The sequence below is a fragment of the Nycticebus coucang genome, chromosome X (assembly GCF_027406575.1).
Source record: "Nycticebus coucang isolate mNycCou1 chromosome X, mNycCou1.pri, whole genome shotgun sequence".
NCBI classification, from domain to species: Eukaryota; Metazoa; Chordata; class Mammalia; order Primates; family Lorisidae; genus Nycticebus; species Nycticebus coucang.
The window spans coordinates 186,467,705-186,495,370 of record NC_069804.1 but is presented as its reverse complement, the minus strand read 5'-3'; the positions used below and the strand labels follow the sequence as shown (position 1 = coordinate 186,495,370).

The 27,666-nt window shown below is 39.8% G+C and overlaps 1 pseudogene; it reads left to right on the top strand.

The window, feature by feature from the left end:
• Positions 1 to 5,440: 5,440 nt before the first annotated feature.
• LOC128578772 (uncharacterized) lies at positions 5,441 to 5,541 on the top strand (annotated as a pseudogene).
• Positions 5,542 to 27,666: the final 22,125 nt, after the last annotated feature.

Genomic DNA, 27,666 nt, shown 5'->3' with positions numbered 1-27,666 from the left:
TTCTATATGTAATAAGATAAAGATCTCATTCTATTTTTTTTTCTATAGGGATGCCATTTGTGCCAACAGGTTTTATTTTAAATTATTTCCCTCATACTTTCCCTTACATGTTTTTAGATACGTCAAGCTCCCATTTAAGTATAGTTTTATTTCTGAGCTCTCTATTATGTACCCTTCCTATATATTTTATATTTTTAGCAATACTATACTGTAGAATTACTGTTTGTTTGTTTTTTTTTTTTGAGATGGAGTCTCAAGCTGTTGCCCTGGGTAGAATGCCATGGAGTCACAGTTCACAGCAACCTCAAACTCTTGGGCTAAAGTGATTCTCTTGCCTCAGTCTCCCAAGTAGCTGGGGCCACAGGCACCTGTCACAATGCCCGACTATTTTTTTGTTGTTGCAGTTGTTATTCTTTTAGCTGGCCTGGGCCAGGTTCAAACCTGCCAGCCTTGGTGCATGTGGCCAGCACCTTACCCACTCAGCTATGGGTGCTGCCAGAATTACTGTTGTTTTATGATAACTTTCAAAATTCAAACAATTTCTAAACCCTATTTTTTATGCAAAGCTCACTGAGACAAAATGCTTGCATTTTTAAAATAGAAAATGTTGTAATAATTAATTTAATGTTACAGAGCATTTAAGTTGTTCTGTAAAATACAAAGAGGGTGTATATGTGAGGAGAGGTGGATAAGTGATGAAGTAATACACTTATATGTCCAGTCTCCTTTGGCAAAATAAAGCAGTTATGAGGTAATAAATTGTTTTTGTTTTTGTTTTTTTTTTTTAGACAGAGCCTCAAGCTGTCGCCCTGGGTAGAGTGCCGTGGTGCCACAGCTCACATCAACCTCCAACTCCTGGGCTTAAGTAATTCTCTTGCCTCAGCCTCCCAAGTAGCTGGAACTACAGGTGCCTGCCACAATGCCAGGTTATCTTTTAGTTGTAGTTGTCATTGTTGTCTGGCAGGCCTGGGGTGGATTTGAACCTGCCAGCTCTGGTGTATGTGGCTGGCACCAAGGTAATACATTTTTGAGGGGTATTTTTTTTGGCCTAAATCATCTAAAAAATTGAAGGAGATACTTTTGGGGGCAAGACACAATTGCACAAGGGACTTTGCCTAACAAATGCAATCAGTGTAACCTGGTTTCTTGTACCATCAATGAATCCCCAACAATAAATTAAAAAAAAAAAAAAAGAAATATAGAGGGAGAGCAAGATGGCGGCCGAGTAACAGCTTCCTTAAATCTGGGCACCATGAGTCTGGGGAGATAAGACTCCAGGCATCTCTGGCTGGTGGGGTCTGCCTATAATCATCCCTTTGAGGATACAAGGAGTTAGCGAGAGACTTCTGGACCCCAAGAGGAGGACAAAAACAGTGGAAAACTGGCAAGTAATCGCGTGTGTTTGATTGGTCTAATCCCGCCGACGGCTGTAAGTGCAGTAGCAGCGAGACTGTAAACCGGAAAGGCCTTACCTGTGAACTGTTTTGGTATTTTTGGACTTGGCACTCAGTTGAACTGCCTTGGGGAGAGCTTGAGTGGGAGTGCGGAGAACTTTGGGCATTGTCTGGGACCCCAGACTGAGCCGCTGAGTCGGATAGATGAAGCTAATAGTGTTTGGCTGTGGGCCACAGGGAGCCATTGTGAGAGAACTGCCCCAATAAGGTCCGCCCTAGGGGCTGCAGAGCAAGGATCGGGCGGGACCTAGTAACCTAGTGACTGAGCAGCCTAAAGGCAGGGTCTGAGCTGCCTTACAGCCCTAACCCTCAGGGGCAGAGTGAGACCGGTTTTGGCACACTGGGTAAGTGGATAGCCACTTCAACAGTGATTCCAGCGACAAGCACTTTCCTGGGAAAGCTTCTGCTTAGCAAGTTTAGAAGCTTAAAGTGCCTTTTAAGAGGGCTGAAGAGAGACTTAGGGTGTCTACCCTGTGGGGTTTGAGAAATCAGCAGAGGCCTCCAGTCGTATCAGCATTATAATTAACATCTCATACCCCAGAAGACCACCTGTTGCCCAGACAATATTCAACAAGATATATATACTGCTTTGTTTTTGGTTTTTGTTTTGTTTTATTTGTTTGTTTTTTATTTTGTTGTTTTGTTTTTTAATTTCAAGCTTTTCCATACAGACTTTTTCTTTTCTTTCTCCAGTTTTCTAGTATAAATACAATTTCCCATTGCTGCCTTTTTCAATAACTACAACTTCATTTTTGCTAGTGTTTCTACCCCTATTATTTGGTTTTTCCACCCAATTTTATCCTGTAAAGTTTTCTGTTCGTTTGTTTTGGTTTGATTTATAGCATTTTCGTCTTTCCTCTCTATTTGGTGGAGGTGGGGTACTGTGTCTGATCAGGTTAGCAAAGAGTTGCTGACTTCAAGGGAACTACCCAACTGGGCACCCCCAGAGGTTGGGGTTTTTTAAGGTTGAGTCAAAGTACCCTACTGTACACCTATATTGCTCTGTCTCCCTCTTTCTGTGCCACTCTTCTTTTTGTCAATATTCCTTTTACCCACCCCCTCTCCTTTCTCTATTTTATTTTTGTTCTTTCGTTCTTTCTTTCATCCCTTCTTGCTTTTCAACCTTCTCATCCTTCTGGTCCTACACCAAAAGGACTCATCAAAACCTTAGTCCACAGGCATGGGAACTTAAAGAGCAAGAGGAAGTGAAAGGAAAATTAGGGCAAGGAAACTTATAAAAGAAATCACTCATGAGGAAGAATCAGCAGAAAACTCCAGGCAACATGAAGTACCAGTCCAGAACAACCCCTCCAAGGGACCATGAGGTAGCTACTGCAGAGGACTCCACCAATAAAGAAATGTTAGGAATGACAGAAAGGGAATTTAGAATACACATGATGAAAACAATGAAGGAAACAATGGAAACAATGAAGGAAACTGCTAATGAAGTGGAAAATAACCAAAAGGAAATCCAAAAACAGAATCAAATAAGAGACGAATGATATGAAGAATATAGAAAGGATATAGCAGAGCTGAAGGAACTGAAGCAGTCAATTCGGGAACTTAAAGATGCAATGGAAAGTATCAGCAACAGGTTAGACCATGCAGAAGAAAGAATTTCAGAGGTAGAAGACAAAGTTCTTGAGATAACTCAGATAGTAAAAGAGGCAGAAAAGAAGAGAGAGAAAGCAGAACGTTCACTGTCAGAATTATGGGACTTTATGAAGCATTCAAACATACGAGTTATAGGAATCCCAGAAGGGGAAGAAGAATGCCCCAGAGAAATGGAAGCCATACTAGAGAATATAATAAAAGAAATTTCCCAAATATCACCAAAGATTCTGACGCACTGCTTTCAGAGGGATATCGGACCCCAGGTACCCTCAACTCTAACCGAACTTCTCCAAGACACATTGTGATGAACCTGTCCAAAGTCAAGACAAAATAAAACATTCTTCAAGCTGCCAGGAGTAAGCACCAGTTGGCCTACAGGGGCAAATCCATCAGAGTGACCGCAGACTTCTCTAATGAAACTTTCCAAGCAAGAAGACAATGGTCATCTACCTTTAATCTACTTAAACAGAACAATTTCCAGCCAAGAATTTTGTACACTGCTAAGCTAAGCTTTAAAATTAACGGAGGAATCAAATCATTTATGGATATACAAACATTAAGGAAATTTGCCACAACAAGACCAGCTCTACAGGAAATACTTCAACCTGTTCTACACACTGACCATTACAATGGATCAGCAGCAAAGTAAGAACTCAGAAATTAAAGGACAGAACCTAATCTCCACACTGATGCAAAAGATAAAACTAAGCAATGGACTCTCACAAAATAAGATGAATAGAACACTACCACACTTATCAATTATCTCAATAAATGTTAATGGCTTGAATTTCCCACTGAAGAGACATAGATTGGCTGACTGGATTAAAAAACACAAGCCATCCATTTGCTGTCTGCAAGAAACACACCTGGCTTCAAAAGACAAATTAAAGTTCCGAGTCAAGGGTTGGAAGACAATTTTTCAGGCAAATAGAATTCAGAAGAAAAGAGGAGTTGTGGTCTTATTTTCAGATACATGTGGATTTAAAGCAACTAAAGTCAAAAAAGATAAAGATGGTCACTTTATATTGGTCAAGGGAAAATTACAACAAGAAGACGTTTCAATTCTAAGTATTTATGCACCCAATTTAAATGCTCCCAGATTCTTGAAACAGACCTTACTCAGTCTGAGCAATATGATATCTGATAATACCATCATAACAGGGGACTTTAACACTCCTCTTACAGAGCTGGATAGATCCTCTAAACAGAAATTAAACAAAGTTATAAGAGATTTAAATGAGACCCTAGAACAACTGTGCTTGATAGATGCATAAGAACACTCTATCCCAAAGATAAAGAATACACATTCTTCTCATCGCCCCATGGAACATACTCCAAAATTGATCATATCCTGGGACCCAAAACAAATATCAACAGAATCAAAAGAATTGAAATTTTACCTTGTATCTTCTCAGACCATAAGGCACAAAGGGTGGAACTCAACTCTAACAAAAACGTTTGACCCCACACAAAGACATGGAAATTAAACAATCTTCTGTTGAATAACAGATGGGTGCGGAAAGAAATGAAACAGGAAATTATTAACTTCCTTGAGCATAACAACAATGAAGACATAAGCTACCAAAACCTGTGGGATACTGCAAAAGCAGTTTTGAGAGGAAAATTTATCACTTTAGATGCCTACATTTGAAAAACAGAAAGAGAGTGCATCAACAAACTCACAAGCCATCTTATGGAGTTGGAAAAAGAACAATCTAAGCCTAAACCCAGTAGAAGAAAAGAAATATCCAAAATCAAATCAGAGATCAATGAAATTGAAAACAAAAGAATCATTCAGAAAATTAATTAAAAAAGGAGTTGGCTTTTTGAAAAAATTAATAAAATAGATAAACCATTGGCCAGACTAACGAGGAATAGAAAAGTAAAATCTCTAGTAACCTCAATCAGAAATGATAAAGGGGAAATAATAACTGATCCCACAAAGATACAAGAGATCATCTCTGAATACTACCAGAAACTCTATGCCCAGAAATTTGACAATGTGAAGGAAATGGATCAATATTTGGAATCACACCTCTCCCTAGACTTAGCCAGGAAGAAATAGAGCTCCTGAACAAACCAATTTCAAGCACTGAGATTAAAGAAAAAATAAAAAATCTTCCAACCAAAAAATGCCCTGGTCCAGGTGGCTTCACACCAGAATTCTATCAAACCTTCAAGGAAGAGCTTATTCCTGTACTACAGAAATTATTCCAAAAAAATCGAGGAAGAAGGACTCTTCCCCAACACATTCTATGAAGCAAATATCACCCTGATACCAAAACCAGGGAAAGACCCAAGCAAAAAGGAGAATTTCAGACCAATCTCACTCATGAATATAGATGCAAAAATTCTCAACAAAATGCTAGCCAATAGATTACAGCTTATCATCAAAAAAGTCATACATCAGAGAAGATTAGCATGACTCCTGCGCAAGGATGACACACAAATTCGTGAAGTGTTCCATATTTAAAAAAAAAAAAAAAAAGTCATACATCATGATCAAGTAGGTTTCATCCCGGGGGTGAAAGGCTGGTTTAACATATGCAAGTCCATAAACGTTATCCACCATATTAACAGAGGCAAAAATAAAGATCATATTATCCCCTCAACAGATGCAGAAAAAGCATTTGATAAAATCCAGCATCCTTTTCTAATTAGAACACTGAAGAGTATAGGCATAGGTGGCACATTTCTAAAACTGATTGAAGCTATGACAAACCCACAGCTAATATTTTACTGAATGGAGTAAAACTGAAAGCTTTTCCTCTTAGAACTGGAACCAGACAAGGTTGTCCTCTGTCACATTTACTATTCAACATAGTGTTGGAAGTTCTAGCCAATACAATTAGGCAACACAAGGAAATCAAGGGAATACAAATGGGAGCAGAGGAGGTCAGACTCTCCCTCTTTGCTGATGACATGATCTTATATTTAGAGAATCCCAAAGACTCAACCACAAGACTCCTAGAAATCATCAAAAAATACAGTAATGTTTCAGGATATAAAATCAATGGCCACAAATCAGTAGCCTTTGTATACGCCAATAGCAGTCAAGATGAGAAGCTAATTAAGGACACAACTCCCTTCACCATAGTCTCAAAGAAAATGAAATACCTAGGAATACACCTAACGAAGGAGGTAAAGGAACTCTATAAAGAAAATTATGAAATCCTCAGAAAGGAAATAGCAGAGGATTTTAACAAATGGAAGAACACACCATGCTCGTGGATGGGCAGAATCAACATTGTTAAAATGTCTATACTTCCTAAAGCAATCTACCTATTCAATGCCATTCCTATCAAAATATCAACATCGTACTTTCAAGATTTGGAAAAAATGGTTCTGCATTTTGTATGGAACCAGAAAAAACTCCATATAGCTAAGGCAGTTCTTAGTAATAAAAATAAAGCTGGGGGTGTCAGCATACCAGATTTTAGGCTATACTCAAAGCCATAGTGGTCAAGACAGCATGGTGCTGGCACAAAAATAGAGACATAGACACTTGGAATCGAATAGAAAACCAAGAAATGAAACTAACATCTTACAACCACCTAATCTTCGATAAACTAAACAAGAACTTACCTTGGGGGAAAGACTCCCTATTCACCAAATGGTGTTGGGAGAACTGGATATCCACATGTAAAAGACTGAAACTGGTCCCACACCTTTCCCCACTCACAAAAATTGATTCAAGATGGATAAAGGACTTAAATTTAAGGCATGAAACAATAAAAATCCTCCAAGAAAACAGAGGAAAAACACTGGAAGATATTGGCCTGGGGAAAGACTTCATGAAGAAGACTGCCATGGCAATTGCAACAACAACAAAAATAAACAAATGGGACTTCATTAAACTGAAAAGCTTCTGTACAGCTAAGGAGATAACAACCAAAGCAAAGAGACAACCTACACAATGGGAAAGGATATTTGCATATTTTGAATCAGACAAAAGCTTGATAACTAGGAACTAGTGAGAACTCAAATTAATCCACATGAAAAAAGTCAACAGTCCCGTATATCAATGGGCAAGAGACATGAATAGAAGCTTCTCTAAAGAAGACAGACAAATGGCTAACAAACATGTGAAAAAATGTTCATCATCCCTATCTATTAGAGAAATCAAATCAAATCAAAACCAGCCTGAGATACCAACTAACCCCAGTGAAAAAGGCCCACATCACAAAATCTCAAAACTGCAGATGCTGGCGTGGATGTGGAGAGAAGGGAACACTTTTACACTGCTGGTGGGACTGCAAACTAGTACAACCTTTCTGGAAGGAAGTATGGAGAAACCCAAAGAACTCAAGCTAGACCTCCCATTTGATCCTGCAATCCCATTACTGTGCATCTACCCAGAAGGAAAAAAAATCCTTTTATCATAAGGACACTTGTACTAGACTGTTTATTGCAGCTCAATTTACAATCACCAAAATGTGGAAACAGCCTAAATGCCCACCAACCCAGGAATGTATTAACAAGCTCTGGTATATGTATACCACGGAATACTATTCAGCTATTAAAAAAAAATGGAGACTTTACATCCTTCGTATTAACCTGGATGGAAGTGGAAGACATTATTCTTAGTAAACCATCACAAGAATGGAGAAGCATGAATCCAATGTACTCAATTTTGATATGAGGACAATTAATGACAATTAAGGTCATGGGCAGGGGGGAGGAAAAGCAGAGAGAGGGAAGGAGGGAGAAGGGTGGGGCCTTGATGTGTGCCATACCTTCTGGGGGCAAGACATGATTGCAAGAGGGACTTTGCCTAACAAATGCAATCAGTGTAACCTGGCTTATTGTACCCTCAATGAATCCCCAACAATAAAAAAAAGAAAAAAAAATTAAGGAGATATATACTCAATTATTTTATTACCCAGTGGCTAAAATGGTATACTTCAATGAAGAATACCTCTATTTTTTTTTTTTTTGCAGCTTTTGGCTGGGGCTGGGTTTGATCCTGCCACCTCTGGCATATGGGGCCAGCACTCTACTCCTTTGAGCCACAGGCGCTGCCCAGAAAGATATATTTATTAATAGAAACAGAAAAAAAACATTTAAAATAATATATACTGTTATTTACTTCCCCATTTGTCATTAATGAAAATAAAAGGTAGAAAGTCCTTGAAAAACCAAAAACATTTTGTAATTGCATGCTTACAGTCCTTTGTACTAGAAGGAAGGAAATAACCACAAATGGAAATATATACCACACTCACCTCATTGCCATATACCATGAGATGATGCACAGTAACCAGGGCTTTGAACACTACCACCCAGCTGCTGCTCCCAGTTTTTTCAGAAAGAACATTAGCCAGATGTTCAACACTCATGTTAGTTTCATTTATGTACTGTATTAGGTCTAAATAAGAGACAGTGATATTAAAACGCATTAAAATGAATGCTAAGCAATAATTTTCGAAACCAAAATTGGTAATTTTAACTTAAGTACAGTTACAAAAAAGCATTTTCTTAATTACATATATTGTATGTACTGATATATCTTCCATGATATTTAATGTCTATTTATCCTATTATTCTGCATGCTTGATGAAGGCAGGGACTAAGTCCATTTTGGTCACCAAGAGCCACCACAGGAGTTGGCTCAGAACATTTTGATTAATACTTGTTAAATGTTAAATAGGACTCAAGATGCTAAGTAACATCTAAGGTCATATGTGTAAGCAAGTGGCAGGGCTGGAATTTGAAATTAGATTTGTTTGACGCCAGAGACCAAGCTATTAACCATTGTCACACTTCTCTCAAGAAAAGCGTCATTCCATGAAGTTTCAGTAGGAGCTTTCCTTATCGTGTCACCCTATGATTGACCCTTTATTTGCATCCTTTACCCTTTTACTGCTAAGTTCTTCTTGAGCCATCTCCTCATAGCCTTGTAGCTAGTTTATGGCAATAGCTTCCTAATTTCACACCTCAGAACTACAATTTATCAATTCATTTAATACAGCTAAAAGTTAACTTTCATCATTTCATTTTCCCATTAAAGAACATACAATTATTCCCTACCTTTTATCAGTTTGAAATCCTCTTTACTTTTTAAACTGTTTATAAACCATCATTACAAAACAACTTCATCCATGGCACTTATTTTTTAATCAGTATTTTTACATACATAACACTAGGGTAGGTACTGAGGGGGTTGCTTAACAAACACACTGGTGGGTTAGAGCACTAGGTTGATCCTATATGTAGACCTAGATTCACTTATTCACCAAGTAGCTGTGTCAATGTCTAATACTATACATGTCAGTGTTAGGTTAGGAAGAATGAGATTCTTCTCACATTTTAAAAAATCTCTAAGTTTGCTTCATTCCTCTTTTTGTAAACAGTTTCCTCTGTAGGTTCTTTGTTTTCCCAGGATTTCAGCAGCTTGTGCTATAGAGGTCAACCCTTAGGGTATAATGGTACCAACTCAGGCAGTCTACTTCCCTTCCTTGATGCCTTCACATAGCTTACTGGTGCTCATTCTTTATGTGTTGAGAAACCAATTCTAGCATGTATTACTTAAGCATCTGGGACTATATAATGTATACATGGAATCTAGAACATGGCCTGCCTGGAATAATGATCAGTAAACTCTCTGTTTAATATAGTAAACTGTTAGTTGCTGTAACACATGCACATTATCATGGTAAAAGGAAGATAAAACTTCGGAAGGCAATATAGACTAAGTCAATGAATAATTTTTAAACAAAATACCAAAACTAAGATTGACCAAAAGAGTCACCTATGAAGGTTTCAATAGCAGTAGGATTTTTTTTTTTTTTTTGTAGAGACAGAGTCTCACTTTATGGCCCTCGGTAGAGTGCCGTGGCCTCACACAGCTCACAGCAACCTCCAACTCCTGGGCTTAAGGGATTCTCTTGCCTCAGCCTCCCGAGTAGCTGGGACTACAGGCGCCCGCCACAACGCCCAGCTATTTTTTGGTTGCAGTTTGGCAGGGGCTGGGTTTGAACCCGCCACCCTCGGTATATGGGGCCGGCGCCTTACCGACTGAGCCACAGGCGCCACCCCTAGCAGTAGGATTTTATATATTGCCAACAGCAATATTGTTTACAAGTTACTGCTCACTATCAGGTGAAACAATAGAGAGTGGGCCTAGACTGGGAGTCTATCCTTTGAGATTCAAAATTCTACCCCCCTAGAAACATAAACAAGCACACAAAAATGTTGCCATAAACACTCTAAAGCCCACTCATGATCCTTAGGTTTGGAATGACTATGGGAGAATCTACTGAATAGATTCTCCTTCCAAATGTCAAAATTTATGAGGGCTGGGGTGGAATTAGAATGTGAGACCCTTCTAAGAAGCCTGAGCTACTGTTCTGTTCTCTTGTCTTGAATCTAAGTTATTTCCATGAGTTCTAAATATTTTGGAATTTGGAGTTAAAAATGCCAGTGGTTCCCTTCAATGCTTGATCAAAGATTACTTGAAGTGACAGCTCAAATTGCCCCTCTTTGGAGTGTGGGTCAAGGACAGGACTGGGGAAGGGGTGACTGTGAGGGAGGAGAGCAGGACGCCGCCATTTGAGTATCTTACCCACTCCGACTGCGCTACCCACGTGGGCTGCCCCCACCCGGCCTACTCACCTGCCAGATGTTTTGGCTCAGGCTCAGTGGGCACATTGGTGGTAGCCCCAAGGGCAGCCTTGGACACAGATGACCCCATGTGTGTCTCACAGACCACCAGCCACGAGCGTGATGGTTTCAGAGTCTGGGCCCTCCTCCTCCAGACCGGCGAGGACTAGCACCCCTGAGCAGGGGACTGCTACCCCAGTGACGGAAGAGGAGCCTGAAGTGATGGAAGAAAGGCCTGGCCCTGTAGGTGGCACTCACCAGGCAACCTTTTCTACGTGTAGCCTGACACAGACCTCCAGCATTATGAGGTGGAATTTCAACTCACGGGGCACCAGGGTTCTGCGAGAATGCTGGGAAATATGGCTGTGGGGCCCAAAGAGGGGGGTACTAGGCACTTACTTGGTTTCTGGGCAAAGTCTCGGCTTCGTGGCTTGGCATGGGGAATCTCCAAGAGAGCCAGGGCAGATTCTTTGCATAATACACTCTAAATGAAATAAACAACAACCATTTAACGAATATTATGAGAAAAGAGGGTATGTTGGGGGTTCCAGATGAAAGGTCTGAAGATCTTCAGGTCTTAGGTAATTAAGTGATCCTATGACGGTATTTCAGAAACTTCTGACATGGTATTGTAGGGAAGCTTCTGTCACACATCACGAGAGCCTTCTTTTTTTTGTTGTTTTGTTTCAATTAAATGATTTTTATTTTACTGTATTGAATGACAGTACAGTAAATTGACCACAGTAAATGTTAGTTACAGTATATCCTGCCTTAAACATCTATGCATATTTATTTTTATTTTTTATTGGTTCAGGTTCATAGAGGGTAAAAGAATTAGATTATACTGTTATCATTTGTTAGGTAAAGTATCTCATATAATTGTGTCCCATCCCCAAAATGTTTGTCATACATGGTAACCCTTTATCGCCCTCCCTCATCACCCCACCCCCACCTTGAATTAATTTGAGTTTTTCTCTTATGTGAGTGTTTGATCACCTACTAGCTTCATATTAGAATTGAGTACTTTGGATTCTTGCTTTTCCATTCTTGTGATACTTTACTAATAAGAATGTGTTCCACCTCCATCCAGGTTAATACAAAAGATGTGAAGTCTTCATCTTTTTTTAATGGCTGAATAGTATTCCATGGTAAACATATACCACAGTTTGTTAATCCATTTCTGGGTTGGTGGGCATTTAGCTTTTGTCCACATTTTGGCGATTGTAAATTGAGCTTGGATAAACAGTCTAGTGCAAATGTCCTTATGATAAAATGATCTTTTTTCTTCTAGGTAGATGCCTAATAATGGGATTGCTGGATCAAATGGGAGGTCTAATTTGAGTTCTCTAAGAATTCCTCATAGTTCCTTCCAAAAAGATTGTATTAGTTTTCAGTGCCACCAACAGTGTAAAAGTATTCCCTTCTCTCCACATCCATGCCAGCATCTGCGGCTTTGCTACTTTGCAATATGAGCTATTCTCATTGGGGTTAGGTGATAGCTCAGGGTGGTTTTGATTTGCACTTCTCTGGGGATCAGTAACAATGAGCATTTTCTCATATGTTTGTAAACCATTGGTCTATCTTCATCAGAGAAGGTTCTGTTCATATCTGTTGCCCAGAGGTACATGGGATTGTTTACTCTTCTTTGTTGTTGATTAATTTGAGCTATCTGTAGATTCTAGTTATCAATCCTGAAAATTTCTTTTCCGATTCTGAAGGTTGTCTTTTTGCTTTACTTGTTGTGTCCTTAGCTGTGCAGAAGCTTTTCAGCTTACTTAAGTCCCATTTGTTAGTTTTTCTTGTTGTTGAGATGGCTGAAGTCTTTGTCATAAAATCTTTACCCAGTCCAACATCAAGAGTTTTCCCCACACTTTCTTCTAAGATTTCTATCATTTTGTGCCTTAGATTTAAATCTTTTATCCATCTTGAGTCAATTTTTGGAAGTGGTGAAAGGTGTGGGTCCAGTTTCAATCTTTTATGTGTGGTTATCCTGTTCTCCCAGCACCACTTGTGGAATAGGGATTCTTTTCCCCACTGTATGCTTTTGTTTTGTTTATCAAAGATCAGATGGCAAGTAGAGGCTGGTTTCATTCCTGGGTTTTCTATTCTATTTCATATGTCTATGTCTCTATTTTTGTGCCAATACCATGCTGTTTTGATTACTGTGGACCTGTAACATAGCCTTAAGTTTGGTAAGGTGATGCCTCCGTTTTTTTTTTTTGTTTGTTTATTTTTGTATGTTTGTTTGTTATTGCTAAGAATTGTTATTGCTAAATAGCCTTGGCCACATAGGGTTTTTTCTAGTTCCGAACTGTAGCCTTCTTGATGCCATGTCTCCTATTCTTCATACACATCATTAAATCCACAAGTCCACAGAATTGTTCATACTATTCCTTTATTGTCATTTTAATATCTTTAGAATCTGCTGTGATGTTATTTCTCTCATTCCTAATGTTGGTAATGTTATATCTTATTATTTTTGACTAGTATACCTACAGAGTTATCAATTGTGTTGATCTTAAAGAACCACCTTCTGATTTCATGTATTTTGTCTAGTTTCTCTTTTCCATTTTTTAAATTACTGCTCTTTATTAAATTTTCTTCCTTCTACTTTCCTTCCGTTTATTTTGCTTTTTATTTTCTGGTTTCCTAAAGTAGGTTATGTTACTGACTTGTCATATTGCTTATTTTAGTATTACTTAGTATTTAGTGCTAAGTCATATTACTTAGTATTTAGTGCTAAGTACTGTTCTTGTTGTCGAAATACTTTTTTTTTTTTTTTTAGAGACAGAGTCTCACTTTGTCACCCTTGGTAGAATGCTGTGGCATCACAGCTCACAGTAACCTCCAGCTTTTGGGCTTAGGCAATTCTCTTGCCTCAGCCTCCCAAGTAGATGGGACTACAGGCACCCGCCACAATGCCTGGCTATTGTTTTTGTTGTTGTTTTTGTTGCTGCAGTTTGGCTGGGGCCGTGTTCGAACCCGCCACCTTTGGTATATGGGGCCGGCGCCCTATTCACTGAGCCATAGGCGCTGCCCTGTCTAAAGACTTTTTATGAGGCCAGGCATGGTGGCTCACACCTGTAATCTTAGCACTCTGGGAGGCTTAGGTAGATGGACCACTTGAGGTCAGGATTCAAGACCAGCCTAACGAAGATTGAGGGTGCCCCTCTCTAAAAACTAGCTGGGTGTTATGGTGGGCACCTGTTGTCCCGGCTACTTGGGAGGCTGAGGCCAGAGGATAGCTTGAGACCAACAGTTTGAGGTTGCTGTGAGCTATGATGCCACAGCACTCTACCCAGGGCAACAAAGTGAGACTGTCTAAAAAAATACTTTTTATGATTTCAGTCTTTTAAAATATAAGATTTATTTTATGGCACAGAAAATAGTCTATGAAAGTAAATGTCCTTTCTATATTTGAAAAGATGTGCATTGTGTTATTTGGTGGAGTTTATCATAAGTCAGTGAGGCTAAGTTAATTTTCATTTTTTTTTTCGAGCCTTTCCCCCCTTTGCTTCAGTTTGGAGAGTTCCCTTTACTATGCGTTCAAATTCACTGATCTTTTCCTATGTGGGCTCTTATCTGCTCTTAATTTCATCCAGACCATGATGCATTTCTAATATTGTATTTTTTCATCTCTTGCAGTTCCACTTAGTTCTTTTTAATATCTTTCAAAATAATAAGGAGAGTAATGAAAGCTATAAAAAGGACTAACATTTTCCTCTAAACACTCAAGGAGAGCCATAATAGTTTTAATGCTTATTTTAACATGCTTGTTTTCTAATTTCATTGATTTTGACATTTCTAGGTCTGTTTCTATTGATTTTTGTCTTGTGTACGAGTCATATTTTTCTGCTTCTTCCTATCCTTAATAATTTGTGATTGGATGGCAGATACTGTTAAATTTGCTTTGCTGAGTGTTGTATTTTGGTAAACAATATTGAAGTTTGCTTAGATAGGAATGTATGTTACTTTCAAATCATATTTATCCTTCCAAGGCATGTATTCCTAATTAACTTCATTGATATTTAATTCACATAGCATACCACTTATCTATTTAGTGAACAATTGAATAGTTTTAGTATATTCACAAAGTCATATAATTATCACCAAGATCATTTTATAACATTTTCACCACTTTCAAAAGAAACCCTGTTCTATTTGTTTGGAGACAGTCCATCTAAATTGGGTTTCCAGTAACAGAGCCCCTAGCAGCCCTGCCCTAATAGGAAAAAAAGTGGAGCTGGATGTGGGTATTTACAGTGTGCCTTTTGTGGGATATTTTTTTATCTGGCAGACAGCCTAATGCCTAGTTATGCAACCTGTGTGACCAGGGGGTTCCACACATAGGAAATTTCTTTACACTGGAAGATGCCCTTGTGGGCAATTAATGTCTGCCTGATTATCCCTCTGACCCTAGGAGCCCAACTTTGTGTTCTCTCTGGCATCCCAGAGAAAATCAAGCCTGGGGCAGCTTGGTGTTTCCAATGAAAGGTGCAAATTCAATGCACCACTACAATAGGAAACAAATTCAAAGATTTTTGTTTACCCTGGGTCAAGAAGGCACAATGAGTTGGGATGGCATTCCTCCATTCCCAGATCACAGAAGAGTCAGAAAGAGAGAGAGAGAGAGAGAGAGAGAGAGACAACTAGCAGTATATGTAAGAGAATAAGGTGTGGGTCACTTTAAGTTAATGGGCAAATGTGTGAATCATTTCTTTAAAGGGAGCACTGGGATAGGTTCCAGGATGGCAATTTACAGACATCTCTTCATCAGCCATTCTCAGTAAACTCAGGGAGAAGAGTCTCCAGCTGCCTCCATCTGGATTGCCCCACCCACAAACAACATTGCAAGGGCACAGTAAGTCTATGGGACACTAGAAACCAAAAAAGATAAGATGGATGGAGGCCTGCACAGAAAACATGTGCAAGGCAACGCTGTGACCCAGGGATGGAGCCTACATGTGGAATCCCTGGGTGATTAAGGCCCCTGGAGATCCTCCTCCACCCTCCCTCATGGCATCCTGTAGGGGTGGACTGGGAATCAGACTGAACTCTGGGAGGGCCTGTCCCTCCAGGTGTGGGGTGTGGCATGAAATGCCCAGGCACTGAGGTCCCATAGAACTGTGGGGGGAACCCAAGCCAGCCCTGAGGCAGAGGGCAGAGAGAGCTCATTTTGCTTCTTTGGGACTGGACCAAGAGTGATGCTGGAGCTCAGGCACTCGTGGGAACAGCGCTGGGAGCTTGATCAGGGATGCCTGGCTACCAGGCACCTACTGGGCATCCCCAGGCAACCCACAACCCTGTGAAAGCTGCAGGGCAGGAGGAGCGTACCGAACCCTTGAGCTACCTGCACCCACAGGGCCCAGTTTGGAGCAGCTTCCCAGGATCCCCACTTGGACCATTCTGACTTCACCTGCTGGGCTCGGACAGCCTCCCCTGGACTGACTCCCAGGGAGACACAGAGTAGGGCACATCTGGCATCTGACATAGATCCCTGTGGCTGCAGAGTTCCCCTGTCGGATGACATTCAACTCTCCTGCAGCTGCCACATACAGATCAGAATTAAAAAATCAGGCAAAAAACAAGACTGGGTCTTCATGGCAATTAGCTAGTAGCTTCCTTCCTCACCACATCCAGAAGTGGATGTAGTTTTGTTATTTTGTTTGTTTAGTTTGTTGAAGGAGCAAACTAATGTCTTTAAAGAAAAAAAAATTTTTTTTCATTTTCTTTTTCTTTCCCTAATCCTGGAGCCACCTGAAATCCATGTAATGTATATTTTTAAAATATTAATTTTTTGTTACTCTCTTGCTGTTTTTTTCTTCCTTTTTTGGTTATTTTTCTATTTTTCTCATCTTTAACTCCCTTAGTCAACCAAGATATCTTTCTTTGTTTTGTGCAGAAAGAATGGGGACCAAAGATCCCATTCTTGGCAGGGGAGGGCACCCCCAGAGAAAGGGAAAATTAAAAAGTAAGCTGAAGGAGTCAGAACAAAGAAAAGTCCGCTAGTTTACCTTTAAGCTAGCCATTGCTAAATTTGTTATCTGAAAAAGTTTCTGGCCTTTCCTGAAACTCTGGCCTATTGCAGATATAGCTTACACCAATACCCTGCTGAGTCTGTGAACACTCTGAGGAAGTAAATGGTCATAAAACAGATTGTGACAAGACCTAGAATAGATACACCTTCTAGGTCATTTCCTGCCCATTAAACAGACAAAGCAGATGCCCCTTGTGGAGATTTGCATTTGGGTGGGGCAGAGACCAAGGGAATAGCTCAAGCCCTGACATATGGACAGGAAGGTTTAACATCCCTTATCACAGAGGAAAATCCTCTGTGGTGGTGATGAGAGGAAAAAGCCTGTCTCCCACCGATTCCTCAGAGGAGATTGACAACAGTGGTGTTTTACAGCACAGTGAACTAAGGGAGCTTAACACCTCCCTAGGAATCTGTGCGTGTGACTCCAGATAGGAGGCTTCCCCCACACAAGGCTCAAGTTTCAGATCCTCCAAAACTACTCAAATCCTTAAAGTTAATAATAATAATAACAATAGGACCTGATCCGCTCACTCAGAGAAACTGCTGGTATCTTTGTTCCCTCCCTCAGCTTACCACCTGGGCAGATAGATGTCAATAAAAGCTGTATGGAACAAAGACTTGGGGTCACTCACTGGAGCCCACTAACAGGCAGTGGTCCCTGTCTATTAGGAGACAATCTCAGATTGGTTGATGGGGAAGAAGGAGGGACAGAGGGTGGAGACAACTGTGTGGTTGAGGGAGGAGCCGAATATGGCCGGGCTGGAACAGGAACTACTTTGGTTCTGGAACTGGTGGCTGTTTGCCTGCGTGGCAGAGGTTCATCTGCTGTGTTGAATGGGTCTGGTTCAGGATAGAGAGCAGAAGAGCTCTTTGTTACAAGAATTTTGGAATCACCCAAACATAAATTAGGCTTGGTTCTAAAATATGAGATATGAGAAGCCCTGAACATAGGGGACCTCGCTCCATTTGCCTAGGCACTCACAATCGTTATATAAGTCTCAAATTAAAGAAAAATCAAATGAACCACAGCTTGGCCAGATACTTTGTTTGTCTAGTTTGTAAAGCGGCCAAACCTGGGTAGAGAGTTTAATTATTATTATTTTTATTTTTTTTTTGGCTTTAAGTCTAATCCTAATTCTACCAGGTGATGTAATAAGCACCCCAAGGGGGAGTCAGTTGGGACAGAATGGCCTGCACCCATGGTGATTCATTGCAGGAATAAAGCGTGAGCAGAATCACGGGAGGACCAGGACAAAGGGCGGATGTCTCTGCTGCTTTGTTGGTGGCCATGAAGATGAGAACACAGTCTAGGAAAGTCGTCACTGTACCCCAGATCAGTGTCAGACCCTTGGGGCTGAGGAGAGCTTGAGACCTGGCACCAGGAATTTTCGTGCAAGGCGTGGAAGCCCTGGGCTAGGCCACGCAAGGTCAGTGAGAATAGAGAACTCAAGCCTAGAGAAACGGGTGAATCGCCAGGAATGTAAGCAACTCAGCCCACCATTAGGGAAAACTTGCTCTCATAGGGGTACTCACCAAGTCTGTATGAGGCCGGTATTGAGTGCTGGTTAGAGTGCCTTGGCGGATGGACACAAGCTGATGTGGTGGTGAGCGGCAGGAGTGCGAGAAGAGGACAGGGAGCCCCCAGGAGCTAAAACCACATGGGAGGGGTGGAAGCTACCCTTGGGAGTGTTCCTTAATTAGATCCTGCTTCTGACACTAGATGAAAGGGTGGCGTTCAACCAGCAGAGATCTCACAGACAACCAAGGCTTGTAGGAAAGGTCTTTATTGGCGAGGGAGGGATGCTGCAGAGCAGCACCAAGGAGGAGAGAAAAGAGAGAGAGAGAGACCAAAAGAAAAGCACACCTTTATATAGGTTCAGTTAGGGGAAATCTCAGAATGGTGACAGGGCGGTAGAATAGCCAATGAGTTACTGCTCTGGGAAGAGCCCTTGGAATAGGCCATAAGTTTGAAATTTTCAGCGGGTAATTGGGACAGAGAGATGAGGTAAGTTTTGCAACTGGGAGATAAGGAGATGTCTACTAGGCAACTCCCTGTTGTTCAGAGGGCAACTCCCTGTGCTTGGAAAGGAGCTGTAATTTTAAAAGTGAGATAGCTAGTCTTGGTCTGTTGAAAGCAGGAAGGGGCTTTCTGGGGAAGGGGCTTTTCTGGGGCAATTACCTAACACCGTCTTTCTTTATCATTCTTCCTAACTTTATACTTCTTCAGTTGGTCGCACCAGTTCCACAGGTCTTAGCAGACCCTGCACCTGGGGCAGGACCCTGACAGTTTTGTTTTGTTTTTTTGGACAGTCTTGCTCTGGAGCTTGGGCTAGAGTGCTGTGGCATTGGCCTCTCTCACAATAGCCTCAAACCCCTGAGTTTGAAACCTCCTCCTTCAGCCTCTGAGTGGCTGGGACTACAGGTCCCCACCACAGTACATGGCTGTTTTTTAAAAATATTTGGTGGAGATTGGGTCTTGCCCTTACTTGGGCAGGTCTGAAGCACCTAACCTCAAGTGATCCTCCAGTCCCAGCCCCGCAGGATTGCTGGTATTGCTGGTGTGAGCCACTGTGTCCAGCCTATTATTTTTTTTCCTTCTCTCTTTTGTTATTTTTTATTTCTCTTTCTCATTCTCTTCTTTTCTTTACTCTCCTTTCTGTCCATGTAGCAAAAACCCATTTCAACATCAAAACATAGATACAAGGAATATTAAGGAGAAGGAGGAAGTAAGAGATGTAAATAGGGGAAAGAAGCAAGAAGAAACCACACACAAGGAAGAACCAACTAAAAAATCCGACAACATGAAAAATCAGAGCAGATCAACCCCCTCAAGGGATTATAAGGCAGCCACCACAGATGATCCCGTGTATAAAGAAATCCTGCAGAATGTGAGAAGATATTTTCATTCTGATAACTACAATCTACAGAGAACTCAAACTAATCAACAAGAGCAAATAATCCCATTTATAAGTAGACAAGAGACTTGAATAGAATCTTCTTTGAAGAACACAGATGAATGGCCAACTAACATGAAAAAATGCTCTTCATCTCTAATCATCAGAGAAATGCAAATCAAAAGGCTGAAATATCACTTAGCCCCAGTGAGAACAGCCCACATCACAAAACCCCAAAGCTGAGCAAATGCTGGCATGGATGTGGAGAGAAGGAAACACTTTTACACTGCTGGTGGGACTGCAAACAAATACAGCCTCTATGAATTGAAGTATAGAGAATTCTCAAGGAGCTAAAAGTAGACCTTCCATTTGGTTCCACAATCTTATTATTAGGTATCTACCCCAGAAGAAAAAAATCATTTTATCACAATGACATTTGCACTAGAATATTTATTGCAGCTTAATTCACAATTGCCAGGATGTGGAAACAACATAATTGCCCATCAACCTATGAATGGATTAATGAACAGTAGTATACATATACCATGGGGTACTATTCAACCATAAAAAGATGGAGATCTCTTGTATTTACCTGGATGGAGTTGAGGCATATTCTTTTTTTACAAAGACAGAGTTTCACTCTGTTGCCCCAAGCTAGAGTGCTATCGTGTCATAGCTCATAGCTACCTCAAACTCCTGGGTTCAAGTGATCCTCTTGCTTTAGCCTCCCAAGTAGCTGGGACTATACACACCTGCCACAATGCCTGGATCAACTAATTTTTCTATTTTTAGTAGAGACAGGGTCTCACTCTTGCTCAGGTTGGTCTTTGATGCCCAACCTCAAGCATTCTACCCGCTTTGGCCTTTCAGAGTGCTAGGATTACAGGTAAAAGTCACAACATTGGCTGAGGCACATTCTTCTTAGTATCATAAGAATGGAAAAGCATGTATCCAAATGTATTCAATAATAATATGAAACCAATAGATAAACAACTACATGACTACATAGGAGAAAAACACAAACTCAAATGGGGGGAGGGGAAGGAGAGAAAAGGAAGAGGGAAGGAAGCAGGTGGATTGGTAAGTTTTCACCTATGGTGCACAATGTAAGGGCAAATCCCCTGGGTGATAGGAGAAAAGGAAGAGGGAAGGAGGCAGGTGGATTGGTAAGTTTTCACCTATGGTGCACAATGTAAGGGCAAATCCCCTGGGTGATAGGCTCTACTTACAACTTGAACTTTACCTAAGAAATGCAAAAAATGTAACCTAATCTTCTATATTCTCGTATTACTCTGAAATAAAAAAATATTTCTCATATTAAAAAAAAGAAATAATGGAAATGACAGAAAGGCAATTTAAAGTATGGGTAGCAAACAGATGAAGAGAATTGAAAGGAAAGTGAAAAACCACCAAAAGGAAATCCAACAATTGACTCAATAAGTGAAGGAAAGACATGTCAAAGTTAAAAGGGATATAACAGAGCTTAAAGAATTGAAAGAGTCATTCAGGGAGTTTCAAAATGCAGTAGAAAGTTTCAATAACAAATTAAACCATGGAGAAGAATCTCAGAGCTTGAAGACAAGGCTCACAAGCTAACTCAGTCATTTTTTTTAAAAGAGGCAGAAAAGAAGAGAATAAAAGCAGAACAATCTCAGAGAATTATGGGACTACATGAAGTGTATAAATATATGAATTTTAGGTATCCCTGAAGGAAAACAAGAGAGACCCAAAGGCACTGGAAGCCCTAATGTAGAATATAATAACTGAAAATTTGCCAAGCATCACCAAAGATTCAGGCAAACTACTTTTAGACAGGTATGGAATCCCAGTTTGTCTCGATTCAAACAGAGCATCTCCTAGACACACTATAATTAACCCGGACAAAGTCAAAATGAAAGAGAAAATTTTGTAAGCAGCCAGGCATAAGCTGCATCTTACCTACATGGCAAAAACATTAGGGTGACAGTGGATTTTTCAGGAGAAACTTTACAAGCCAAAAGAGAGTGGTCACCTATTTCAATCTTTTCAAACAAAACAAATTCCAGCACAGGATTCTGTACCTTGCTAAACAAAGCTTCATATTCGATAGAGAAATAAAATCTTTTATTGACAAGCAAACAGTGAGGAAATTTTCCACTATACGATCATGTCTGCAGGAAGTACTCAGACTTGTACTATTCACAGACCAATACGATGGACCACCAGCTAAGTAAAAAGACTCAGAAACCAAAGGACAAAAGCTAGCTCTCATAATGTGCTATGGGATGAAACAAGGCAACAGACTTCCACATAGCAAGACAAACAGAACCCCTCAATCCTTGTCAATTCTCTCAAAAATGTGAAGGGCCTGAATTCCTGACTAAAGAGATACAGGTCAGCTAACTGTATAAAAAAGAACCAGCCAACTATATGCTATCTTCAAGAAACACATCTAATTTCCATGGACAAAATAATACTCAGGGTAAAGAATTGGAAAACAACATTTCAGGCAAGCAGAAACCAGAAGAGAGCAGAGTTTGAAATCCTATTTGCTGATACAATCAGCTTTAAAGCAACAAAAGTAAAGACAGACAAAGATGGACACTGTACTGGTCAAGGGAACAAAACATCAATAAGACATTTCAATCCTAAATATCTATGCACCCAACTGAAATGCTCCGAGATTTATAAAACGAACCCTAACTGAACTTAACAGTATGTTATATATTATTCTTCAACACCACAACACCCAGGGACTTAAACACACTGACAGAACTGGACAGATCCTCCAATGCTAAACAAAGAGAACAATGGACTTAAACACAACTGTAGAAGAAATGCTTAACATACATATACAGAATGTTTCACCCCAATAATACTGAGTATATGCTCTTCTCATTAGCTCATGGATCAGTCTCCCAAAACTGACCATATCTTAGGATACAAATCAAACCTCAACAAATTTAAAAGAATAGAAATTATATCTAGTATCTTTTCATACCATAAGGGAATAAAAGTAGAACTCAACTCCAACAAAAACCTTCATCCCCAAACAAAGACATGAAACCTAAACAAGCTTATGCTGAATAAGGAGGAGGACATAAAGAAAGAAATCATTAGATTCCTTGAACAAAACAATGAAGCCACAAGCTATCAAAACCTGGGGGATACCGCAAAAGCAGTTTTAAGATGGAAATTTATCACATTAAATGTCCACACCCCCAAAATAGAAATAGCACAGATCAACAACATAATGAATCATCTCAAGGAACTGGAAATGAGAAATCCAATCCCAAATTTAGCAGAAGAAAAGAAATAACCAAAATTAGATCAGAATTAAATTAAATCAGGAACAACAACATAAAACATTCAGAAGATTAATGAACAAAAGTTGGTTCTTTATAAAGATAAAATTGACAAACTTTTGGCCAGATTAATTAGCCATCAGTAACAGCAGTATGGACTTCTTGAAAGCCAGAGGGTTGTCCTGCCACTGCTGCAGTTATTGCCCACTGCCCAGGGGCTTAAAGACCCATCCACTGCTGCCATTCCTTGCACCCTCCATGCAAGCTGTCTGAAGGCCCAACTGGTCTGCCTGGATCTGCTAACACCAGTGCCAGTGTATGCTGCTCTGGGGCCCAAGAATAGCCATGCTTGGCCCACTGCTGTGATCACTGGGACCTAAAGGTGAGCTCACCTGGTGTCTTTGTCACCAGCAAAACTTCAACAAAACATCCGCTAATGCTATAAGCCATTGAGGAGGAAATCACACACACCACTGATGTTTATGGTCAAAGAAATCATACAAAAACTACACTACTGCACACATTCAGAATTAAAGCCAAAGTGTCCTGACAAATCACCACAGATATGTCTTTCAGAAAAAGTTCTCCCTTATGAATGCAAATTCAAAGAATCAGAAGAAACAACTGTTATACCTGATGTACATGTGTCAATATAAAGACACAGGAAATATGAAAAAGCAGGAAATATGACATCTCAAAAGGAGCATAATAATTCCCCAGAAATACATCTCAATCAAAAACAAGTTTATGAAATCCTGGAAAGAATTAAAATAATGATATTATGTTTGGCGCCTGTAGTACAGCATCGGCCACATACACCAAGGCTGGCGGGTTCAAACCTGGCCTGAGCCAGCTAAACAACAATGGCAACTGCAACAAAAAAATAGCCGGGCATCATGGTGGGCACCTGTAGTCCCAGCTACTTGGGAGGCTGAGGCAAGAGAATCGCTTAAGCCAGAGTTTGAGGTTGCTGTGAGCTGTGATGCCACAGTATTCTATGAAGGGTGGCATATTGAGACTCTGTTTCAAAAAAAAAAAAATAATGATATTAAAGAGATACAAGAGGACACAGATGAACAATATGAAGAAATCAGGGGGAAAAATCAGAGTACGAATGAGAAATTTACCAGAGAAAGCTATCAGAAAAAAGAAACAGAATTCCTGAAACTGAAAAATTCATTGAATGAAATAAAAAAAAAAGTATTCTAAAGTTTCAACAGTAGATGAGAGCAAATAGAGGAAAGAATATCCAAACTTGAAGATAAGTTTTTTCTAACAACCCAGTCAGAAAAAAAAAAAAAAATTCACCCACTTAAAGTGAACAACTCAATGGTCTTTAGTATAGTCACAGTTGTACAACCATCACCACAGTCACTTAGAACATTTTCATTACTTCAAAATGAAACCCTTTACCTTAGTCACCCCTCTATATATCCTCTCTCCTACCCTTGGCAATCACTAACTTTCTATCTTTACAGATGTCCCTATTTTGGACATTTCCTATAAGTGAAATCATACAATATGTTGATTTTTGTGACTGGATGCTTTCACTTAGGTTCATCTAGGTTGTAATGTGTAATCTCAGTACTTCATTCCTTATTATGGCTGAATAATATACCATTCTATGGATAATGCCATTTTGTTTATCCATTCTGACACCGATAAACATTTGGGTTGTTCCCACCTTTTGGCTACTGTGAAGTTTTGCTATGAACATTAGGTACAAGTTTTTTTTTTTTTTTTTTTTTTGAGACAGAGTCTAATTATGTCGCCCTCGGTAGAGTGCTGTGGCATCACAGCTCACAGCAACCTCAAGCTCTTGGGCTCAAGCAATTCTTTTGCTCAGCCTCCCAAGTAGCTGGGACTACAGATGCCCACCACAATGCCTGGCTATTTTTTTCCTCTTTTCCAGTTTTTGGCCAGGGCCAGGTTTGAACCCACCACCTCTGGTATATGAGGCTGGCACCCTACTCGAGCCACAGGGCCCACCCATGCCCGGCTATTTTTTGTTGCAGTTGTCATTGTTGTTTAGTGGGCCCAGGCTGGGTTCGAACCCACCATCCTCGATGTATATGGCTGGCGCCATAAGCACTGTGCTACAGATGCTGAGCCATATGTACAAGTTTTTGTTTAAATTCCCATCTTCAGTTCTGTGGTATACACATCTAGGAGAGCAATTGCTAGGTTCTGTGGTAATTCTATATTTAACTTTGGAGAAGTACCAGAGAATTTTCCAAATTTTCTACACCATTTTACATTCCCACCTGCAGTGTACAAGAGTTCCAACTTCTCCACACCCTCACCAACACTTGATATATATATACATATATATGTTTTTTTTTTTTTTTTTGCAGTTTTGGTGAGGGCTGGCCTTGAACCCACCACCCCCGGTATATGGGGCCAGTGCCCTGCTCCTTGAGCACAGGCGCCGCCCAATATTATCTTACATTTTTATTCTAGTGGGTGTAATGCATTATGGTATCTCATGGTTTTTATTTGCATTTCTCTGATGGCAAAAATATTGAGCATCTTTTCATGTGTTTGTAAATAATTTGTACACTTTCCTTGGAAAAATATCTAATGCATTCCTTTGATTTTGAATTGTGTTTTTTGGTTGTTGCTGTATTTGAGGTATAAATGTTCTTTCTTTATATATTCTGGATATGAGACTCTTAGAAACATGATTTGCAAATATTTTCTCCCACTGAGTTTTCACTTTTTGACAAGGTCTTTTGATGCACATTTTAAAGTTTTATAAAGTTCAATTTATCTACTTTTTCTTTATTGCTTGTACTTTTGGTGTCATAGTTAAGAATCCATTGTAAAAACCAAGGTCATAAAGATGGACCAGTATGTTTTCTTGAGAGGTTTTTATGGTTTAAGCTCTTTCATTTAAATTTTTGATAAAGGCTGGGCATGGTGGCTCACTCCTGTAATCCTAGCACACTGGGAGCCTGGGGCAGGTGGACAGCCTGAGCTTCAAGAGTTTGAGACCACTGTGAGCAAAAGCGAGACTCTGTCTCTACTAAAAAAAAGAAAAACTAGCTGGGTGTTGTGGTGGGCACCTATAATTCCAGCTACTCAGGAGGCTGAGGCAGGAGGATTGCTTCAGCCCACAAGTATGAGGTTGCTGTGAACTAGGCTGAAACTATGGTGCTCTACCCAGGGCCACAAAGTAAGACTCTGTCTCAAAAAAAATCTTTGATATATTTTGAGTTAATATTCATTGATTATGTGGGGTAGGGATCCAACTTCATTATTTTGCATGTGGGTATCCAATTGTCCAATCACCAATTGTTGAAGATTATTCTTTCCCCATTCAACAGACTTGGTATTCTTACCAAAAATCAATTGACCATAAATTCATGGATTTATTTCTAGACTTTCAATTCTATTATACTTTTAGTGAGAGGTAGTATTTGAAAACCAGTGTCTAGGTGCTGCATGTGCTCACAGCTATTGGGGTATCACATCTAGTCCTTTTTGGTGGACAACATTAAGAAATATATGTATGTATACACATACTCACCTATATCTGTGTATGTGTGTGTATAATTTTTCCTGTGAAAAATATTTCATATTAGTGCTTCCAATTTCAATCCAGATGGGGTTCATTTTACTCTTATCCCTTTCTCATGTTTATAAATTTTTTCTGTGACACTAAGAAACCTAGCTCCCATTTTTCTTAATAGATTTATTATGATCACATTAATGTACACAGCTATGATTTAATAATAATAAAAAAGAACTAAGCAGAAATACCCTTGAAAGAGACTATGTAATAAATAACAGTACCGTGGTTTCTTGAGAAATATAATCATTAACTCTTAAAAAAATAGATTTATTAAAATTACTCTATTTATTTGCTTAATGTAACAGACTGCTGGCTTCCTCCTCACTCAAGGGCACTGGAGGAACAGTCTTCATTAGATTTTTCCCTGCCTTCATGCAATAATCCCAGCCTTGATTCCTTAGACATTAGACACTTTGATCCCTCCATGTACCCTCCCACCTCTCACATACCTACTCTACAAATTGCAACTTAGATTTTCAGGTTAGAAAAAAAAAATTTTCAAACTGCTACAACTCCATCAATGTAAATAGTTCAGAAAGTAATGGAGACAGATGTTAAAGATTATCTGTTTGGTTTCTGGTTAATGCAAACGGCTGTTCCATTCACTGAGGTAAGAGACACTGGAAGGGAATACAGTTTAGATTTAAAACGAGTTCAGGTTTAGATGTATTAAATTTAATGTGCCATTAAGACAGCCAAGTGGAAATGCCCAGCAGGCATGTGGAAATTTAGGTCTGGAGTTCAGATAGAGGTAGGGATGGAGATATAGATTTGTGTGTCACCTGTATAGAGGAAAGCAAAGATAGAAAAGCCTATGAATGAATTCAAGGACTAGCTAGAGAAGGAAATAAACCAAAAAAGAATAGACTACCAGAAGCCAAGGAGGCAGATATGAAAGAAGAGTGACCAGCTGTGTTAACATTGAGAGGTTCATTAAGAACAGGAAAAGCTTCTATCGACTTTCACTATGTGGAAGTCGTTGGTGACTTTGGAAGGAATGGTTTCAATGGAGTGATGTGGGCATATGTAAGAACGCAATGAGTTAAGTGAATAGGAGATAAGAAAACAGGGACAGAGAGAACAAGTACATATTTGTTTCTATCAGAGTCCTATGATCGAAAATAAAGAATCTGATGTCCAGGAGGGGATAAAGAGAGTTGTGTAATGCAAAATTTTGTGTAAAGTTAAGCCAAATTGGTGTAGCTTG